This window comes from Pipistrellus hanaki (assembly GCF_964339955.1).
Source record: "Pipistrellus hanaki genome assembly, chromosome: 3".
Lineage (NCBI taxonomy): Eukaryota > Metazoa > Chordata > Mammalia > Chiroptera > Vespertilionidae > Pipistrellus > Pipistrellus hanaki.
In genome coordinates this window covers 53,826,053-53,833,709 of record NC_140505.1, presented here as the reverse complement: position 1 = coordinate 53,833,709, position 7,657 = coordinate 53,826,053, and the positions used below count along the sequence as shown (strand labels likewise).

The 7,657-nt window shown below is 38.1% G+C and overlaps 1 pseudogene across 1 annotated transcript; it reads right to left on the bottom strand.

Annotated features, from left to right (window-relative positions):
- Positions 1–3,869: 3,869 nt before the first annotated feature.
- On the bottom strand, positions 3,870–5,142 carry LOC311619638 (high mobility group protein B1-like; annotated as a pseudogene). The gene is made up of 3 exons: positions 4,589–5,142; positions 4,328–4,384; positions 3,870–3,940 (listed from the first exon to the last, which is right to left on the bottom strand). The product of its transcript is annotated as a high mobility group protein B1-like (transcript).
- Positions 5,143–7,657: the final 2,515 nt, after the last annotated feature.

The following is a 7,657-nucleotide window of genomic DNA, read 5'->3' as shown; positions in this document are numbered from 1 at the left end:
GGTGAAGCCTGGGCAAGAGGCCTGTGGTGGTTTTCAGGCCAGCTACAACCCCCAGCAACCCAAGCGGAGGCCATGGTATATGGGATTTATTTATCTTCTATAATTGAAACATTGTAGCCTTGAGTGGAGGCCAGGACTGGCCAGAGCAGGTGGGAAGCTTTGCTTTCTCCCTTGCTGGGGAAACCCAAGCCTCTTGCTTCTCTGTGGCCACAGCCATCTTGGTTGGGTTAATTTGCATACTCGCTCCTGATTGTTTGGTGGGTGTGGCTTGTGGGTGTAGTGGAGTTATAGTCAGTTTGCATGTTTCTCTTTTATTAGTGTAGACATTACCTGTTTTCCATTGTGATACTGTGAACATAGGGAGTCCAGTCATAGAAGTAGGAACTGGCTTGACTGAGTTGCTGGTTGTAAGGCTGCCTTTTTCACCCTTTGTACTGAAGTTCAGAGTTTCCAGTAAGGCAACTGCTCCAGATTGACAAATGGTCAGCCTCTTCTTATGAGCAGGAGAGTCTCACGTGAGCCTTGGTTTAAAGTACTTTTGATCTTGTCCCCTTTCTTATATGGAGATATTTTAATTCTCATTGTACCCTTAAAATTCATTTCCCTTTTTCTACCACTTACCTTCTGTCCAGCAGTTCATGAAGTTGAAATTTAAGGTCCACTATTTTTGTTTGGTCCATTGATACAACTTATTCCAAACCCAGTTTTGTCTCATTATTTTTATCTGTTACTATTTAATCTGTCATTGTCATTTGTTTTATGCAAGAGAGCTGGGTTAAGGCAGGGACTCAGAAATCTGAAGTCAGGGATTGACCTTGGGCAATGACCTTTCACTGCAATGCTTTAATACAAACAACTGCTAGTAGTTCCAAAGATAGCATTTCCTTGGAAATACCTCCCTAAGATAAACTGACATAGAAGGTATTTTAGGCCAGAAGTAACTTTCCAAATTACATTAAAGGTACATATTAAGAATTTTTTTTATGTTCTTATTAGAGTAAAATACTGTATTTGCAAATAAGACATTATAATAAATATTCAAAATTCTCTATAGCAATATATGTGGCACACATACTAAATACTGAAATAAATAGCATGGCTTCTGTGCACACAAATTCATGAATGTACCCTTTCTCCCCCTAGTACTTCTGAGTGCTTTTAAGGCACAGAGTATGCTTTACTTGTCATTGTCTTCACTGGCAACTTGCATCTAGTAGCAGTAGATGCTCAAAATATATTTTTAGAATGCATTATTTATTGAATATTTAATGTTGTTTGAATGGATGAACTGTAAGGAAGAATAGATGAATGATGACTGTATTTACATGCAACACTTTGCAAGATAATTAACACCTTACTATGTGTCTTTAGGAAAAAATACTTGGTAGTTGCCTTTGGAATATGTATTTCATATTTAGATTTTTCTATCCCTGGGTTTTGGAAGAGTGGAGGTACACATACATGCCATTAAAAAAATCTAGCTGCTGGGCAATTTTTGTTACTAATTTGAAAGGATCGACCAAATTCTATAATTTTTTTCTGGATTTATCTGCTTAACTAAATCTGAATACATAATTGACAAAAAGAACTTAAAATTATTTTCTTGTACATAGATTTAGTACATTGGTATTTGTTATATCATGAACTGATCTATAGAGTAACTTGTTTTAAGAGTTGGATAAATAGAAATAATAAAGAGATGCCATGTAACTTTCTACCTTATGATGAATTTTTCATTATGTTTGTATATACACTCAAACCTCACAATAGCACATCAAAAAGTCATTTCCCCCCAAAATTTTACAGATGGGAAAATGAAACTCAAAGAGGGGAATGACGTGTTTACTGTCATTTATTTCAGACAGTCTCCTGGGTAGGAATGATTCAATGATAACAAAGATAATCATTGGCTTAGAATTTATAGTCTTGAGATGTGGGGAGGATAAATAAAGAGGAAAACACTACAGTGAATGAAACTTAATACATGCCCAGGGTGCTAAAAACACATGGAGTGTGTATTTCCATATATTGTCCAGGAGTCAGTAGAACTTGAACCAGAACTATGGTTAGTGAAGGCTACCACAGCAAGCTTTTCTCTCCTTTATCCTTGATTCTTCTCTTAAGCCTAGTAGAAGTAGGTTAACAAAGTTAATATGACATTAAACTTTAAAGCAATTAAACTTCAACTGAAGAAAAGAGCGGGGTCTTTATAAAGTTGCATTTTGGTATTAGATATTTGAGAGGTTACAGAATGAAATGGGGGAATGGGCAAGGAGGGACAAGAGAGCACGACCCTCTTAGCAGCAGTACTAATAAACAATGGACTTCAAACTCTAGACTTCTTCATCTTATGATTGACTCAGGAAAATCCACCCAATCTTCCAACACACACAAAGCACACACACAAGATTTTGTGACCAAGCAAGGGTGAGGCGAATAGTTAATATTTCTTTAAAAGCAAGTCGCTAATTTTGAAGATTTCATTTTTTTATTTTTATTCATAATTCACGGTAGCGTGCTTACACTAGAGAAGATTTTGCTTACCAAGATCCATTGACCGAGAACAGAACATTCACTATAATGAAATTCTAGACAACAGAAAGTGTATGTACTGTGGAGTTCTTTGGTAATGAGATTTGAAAATAGAATTTTATCAGCAGACTAATATTAGAATATTACAGCATAATGACTGACCTTTGTTTCTTGGAGCCCCAGAGCTTCTTCCCCTTGTCTATTTCCATTTCTAATATCCTGAAGTCATTTCCTGTGTGCCAATTTTATAATTGTCCTACTGTTTAACTGTTCTGTCCATATGCAACCTCAAATGTATGTTCTTTCATCATTAATTTGGGAATGCAGTTTTAAAGTTAATTTTAGGGTAATTTAAATTCCAGTGATCAATTTTCTAGTGTCTTGGCCACCAGCCTTTTTTCTTTTTCTTTTTCTTTTTTCTGGTTTCCGCTCTTCCCATTTTATTTGAGGAAATAAAAGTTTCTTGATGTATTAATATTTTCAGCATCACTTTTATCTTGTACTTAATTCCCCATATGTGGATGCTGTTATGATTATAGTATCTTTATATTTTCACCCTTTAAGTCATGTTGAAGTTTTGGTTATATCTCAAGAATATGGGTTTTCAGTAAAAATAAATAAATGCTATATAAGATTTCCAACTTCCATAAAATATTTAATATTTTATTTATGAGCCTATGGATTCTTTTTCTACATAATATATAAAAGTTACTTGATATCATCTTTTCTCATAAGAATTATAATTTCTTCATCAACTTGTCAAAAGCTATATAAACATACAAAAACATTTGGTGTTCAGGGGACCAGGCTTAAACTTGGGGATATATATTTAGAATAACATATGTTTCAAAATAACTTTATTGGAGTATAAGTTACATACTATAAAGCACACATTTGAAAATAAAGTCAATGAGTTTTGGTAAATATACCAGGTTATGCAATCACCACTATAGTTAAAATTTAGAACACATTCATCATCCACAAAGTGGTACCATATCCCTTTGGTAGTCAAACTTCATACCTCACCCACAAACTCTTAAACCAGCCAACATTCTTTTTTAAAAATATATTTTTATTGATTTCAGAGAGGAAGGGAGAGGGAGAGAGAGATAGAAGCATCAATGATGAGAGAGAATCATTGATCGACTGCCTCTTGCACGCCTCACACTGGGGACAGAGCCTGCAACCCAGGCATGTGCCCTCGACTGGAATCAAACCCAGGACCCTTCAGTCCACAGGCTAATACTCTATCCACTGAGCCAAACCAGCTAGGGCAACATTTTCCCCCCTATAGTTTTATCTTTTTTATAATGTCATATATTTGAAATTATTCAGTATTAACACCCTTCTAACATGGTTTCCAAGGTTTCATTCTCTAGGATCACTAGTTCCTTGTACAGATCAATACCTATGAAGTAATAAAAATACTATAGAAAATTTTGCTGAAGGTGCATATTGTTTTTACATGTGTCAGCAGACTTTTGTTTTTCTCATTTCAATTTTTTTCTTTAAAAGGAGTGAGTTGCCCTATCTTGTATGGCTCAGTGGACAGAATGTTGGCCTGCAGGTTCCTGGGTTGAATTCTGGTCCAGGGCACATGCCCAGATTGTGGGCTATACCTAATAGGGGTTGTGGAGGAGGCAGCCAATCAATCTCTCTCATCATTGATGTTTATATCTCTCTCTCCCTTTCCCTTCCTCTCTGACAAAAAAGGTCTGAATTGTGTTGGTGGGAGGGGTTTAAATGCTTTATAGACAAGAAAAAAACTGCATTACAACCAACTTATCACCATTACCTTCATCCTCATAATTTTCATCTTTGTCCTCATCCTCTTCATCTTCTTCCTTTTCTTCTTTAAAAAAATATATTTTCTTGATTTTTTTACAAAGAGGAAGGGAGAGGGATAAAGAATTAGAAATATCAATGAGAGAAACATTGATTGGCTGCCTCCTGCAAACCTTCTACTGGGGATGTACCCCCAACCAAGGTACATGCCCTTGACCGGAATTGAACCTGGAACCTTTCAGTCTGCAGACTGATGCTCTATCCACTGAGCCAAACTGGTGAGGGCTCTCCTTCCTTCCTTTTCTTGCTTTTTCAACCTTGACAATTCCATTTTTGGCCACATCAGACTTTCCTTTAGCCTGGTATGCAGCCGTATCCTTTTTATATTTCTACTTCAGCTTAGCAACTTTTTTTTTCTTTTCACATCTCTCCCAGTTTCTTTGAAATGTCACCAATGGATAGGCCAGGATGCTCTCCTTTGATTTTTGGGCTATACTCAGAACAAAACAAACAAACAAACAAACAAACAAACAGTATGAAGGAGGTATCTTGGCTACATTGGGATCCTGTAATTTCCTTTTTGTTTTCCCTTTAGGAGGGATATAAGTTTTCATTTCTCTCTTATAACGGGCCTTGTCTGCCTTTGCCATCTCTTCAAATTTTCCTTTCTCCTTAGCAGATATGGTCTTCCACCTATCTGACCACTTCTCTGAGAAGTCCTGAAACATCTGGGTGTTTCTTCCTGTGTTCCTCCCAGCAAGTTTTCACAAAGAAAGCAAACAATGACATTTTGCCTCTTGGCTTCTTAGGATCTCTCTTGCCCATAATTAATTACTTTTCCTCAGTGAGCACAAGGTCACCTAGTGCCCAGCTGGCTTGCACTTACCCTGGTGCTGTCTCTATGTACTGAAATGGCTGTGTGTGTCTGTCCTTGGCTTTTATGTAAGAATCTGTATATATAAATATATGCTACATTTACTTATAGACCTATAAATATAAACCCACATATGTATTTGATTTATTCTTGAAATAATCTTGTCAATTCACTTTAGCAAAAGTTCGTTGTGTAAAACATTGTTCTAGTCTTGTACAGGATAAAAAGAGAAATAAATCACAATATTTGTTCTATTTAATTTTGGTATCAACATAATTATAGAAGTCAAAATGTAGATATAATTTGTAGTACAAGGAAAGTGTATAGGGTAAGTAGAAAGAATTTTTTGAGATATTAACAAAGTTTCACTAAAATTATGGCTTTGAATAGATGGGCCTTGGTGGATAGGTAAAAATTCGGTGGGTGGAGATGGAGAAGATTGACAGGCCAGGGAGAGAAAATGACATGAGAAAGCTAGGAAGGAATTTAAAAAGCAGAGAAAACTGTGTGAACAAGCTTGGCTCAATAAATATTTGTTGAGTGAATGAAATGTTAATGTCTATCCTATATAATAAAAGCCTAATATGCTAAGTGTCCAGTTGCCTGGTCGTCCATTCAACAAATCAAAGCATAATATGTTCATGATATGCTAAGGCTGCTCAACCACTCGCTATGACGTTCACTGACCACCAAGGGGTAGTTGACCAGTCAACCAGTTGCTATGATGTGCACTGACCAGTAGGGGGCAGACACTCTGACTGGCAGGTTAGCTTGGGTCTGGCTAATTGAGACTGAGTGAGATGGGCTGGACATGCCCTGGAGCCTTCCTGCAGTCTCTTCCTGGCTGGCCAACCTCCTGCATCCCTCTCTGGCCCTGATTGTGTACTGGTGGGGTCCCTCTGCCTGGCCTGTGCCCTTTCGCAATCCAGGACCCCTCGGGGGATGTCAGAGTGCCAGTTTCATCCCAATCCCACAGGCCAGGCCAAAGGACCCCACTAGTACATGGATTCGTGCACCGGACATCTAGTTTATTTATAAGCAAGTGCTGGTAAAGTGAACTTTAAATGGGGTTGTCATTAATCATGTATGTTGGATGGAATGTGTGGAAATAGAATTGTAAGAAACCTCACTTCACTGCCTGCCATTGCAGCCCTTTCACTGTGTCTGAGGCTTTCCTGGCCACACCTCTTCACTTGCCTGTTAACTGATTTTTCACCTTCAATGTTCAGTTTCATTTTATCTTCTAAAGAAGCTTTCCTTGATTTTCCTCCCCAGTCAGAGTAATATGCTCCTTCTCTGTCTACTTTAACATAGTGTTTACATTGAAAACATTGACTTATGTGTTGTTCTTCACCTCTAAACTATGAAAAATTCAAGGATAAACCCTTTGCACTCCGGACCATTCTGGACATTGGCTACCAGCTACTCTCGACGCTACTTTGCGGCGGAAATGTGCATTTACAGACCCTCATATTATTTAGTATAATTTTGGAACCAAGTAACGTATTATAATGATATTGGACTTATATGAATTGGGTGACATCAAGGAATGTATATTTGCAAAAAAAAACCCCACAATATTTTATTGTTTATAATTTTGTACAGTATGATAAGTTTTGAAACACTCCCCAATATGCATTGCATGCTGATTAGTGCATGTTTGACAGTAATAAGTGGTTTGACACCTGTCTCAAAAAGTTGCGTTGAAATAACTCAATTCCCCGTAATCACTAATAAACTGCAATGTCCCCTGAGAGGGGACATCTGAGTGATATGCTAGAATTCCGATGTCCCCTGAGAGGGGACAGTGGAGTGCAAAAGGTTAAAATTTTGTTTTACTGGTCTTTGCATAACTCATTTGTAGATCTATAGGTGCTCAATGCTAGTTTAAGGAATTAAACATTTTAAATTGAGTATTGGATTGATAATTTTCTCTCCTTTTATTTTATTCATTTTTTCATTCTCAATATCATCCTATATAATAAAAGCCTAATATGCAAATTGACTGAACAGCTGAACAATCGGTGGAAGGACTGGTTACTATGATGCACACTGACCTCCAGGGAGAAGATGCTCAACGCAAGAGCTGCCCCCAGCCTGCAGGCCCTAGGGCAGCCAAGGAAGGTGTCAGTAGGGGTCATCAGATCGCCCTGCCAGTTGCCTCGCAAAGGGAGGTGACTGGTGGCAGCAGGGGACAGGGCCAGTGAGTGGGCAGCACCAGGTCAGCCAAGGCAGGTGCAAGCAAGGGGGCCCTGATCACCCCACTGGTCACCCCACAGATAGGCCCTGATCACTCACCAAGCCTAGAGACCCTATCTCTTCATGAATTTCATGCAGTGAGCCTCTAGTAAGTTATAATTCTTTACCTATAGCTGGGACTGAAGTGCCCATACACATTTCACGACTCTGCTTATGTTCTTCCATGTTCCCTCAGCCCACCATGACCTTTTGCTATGTCTCAGAGAC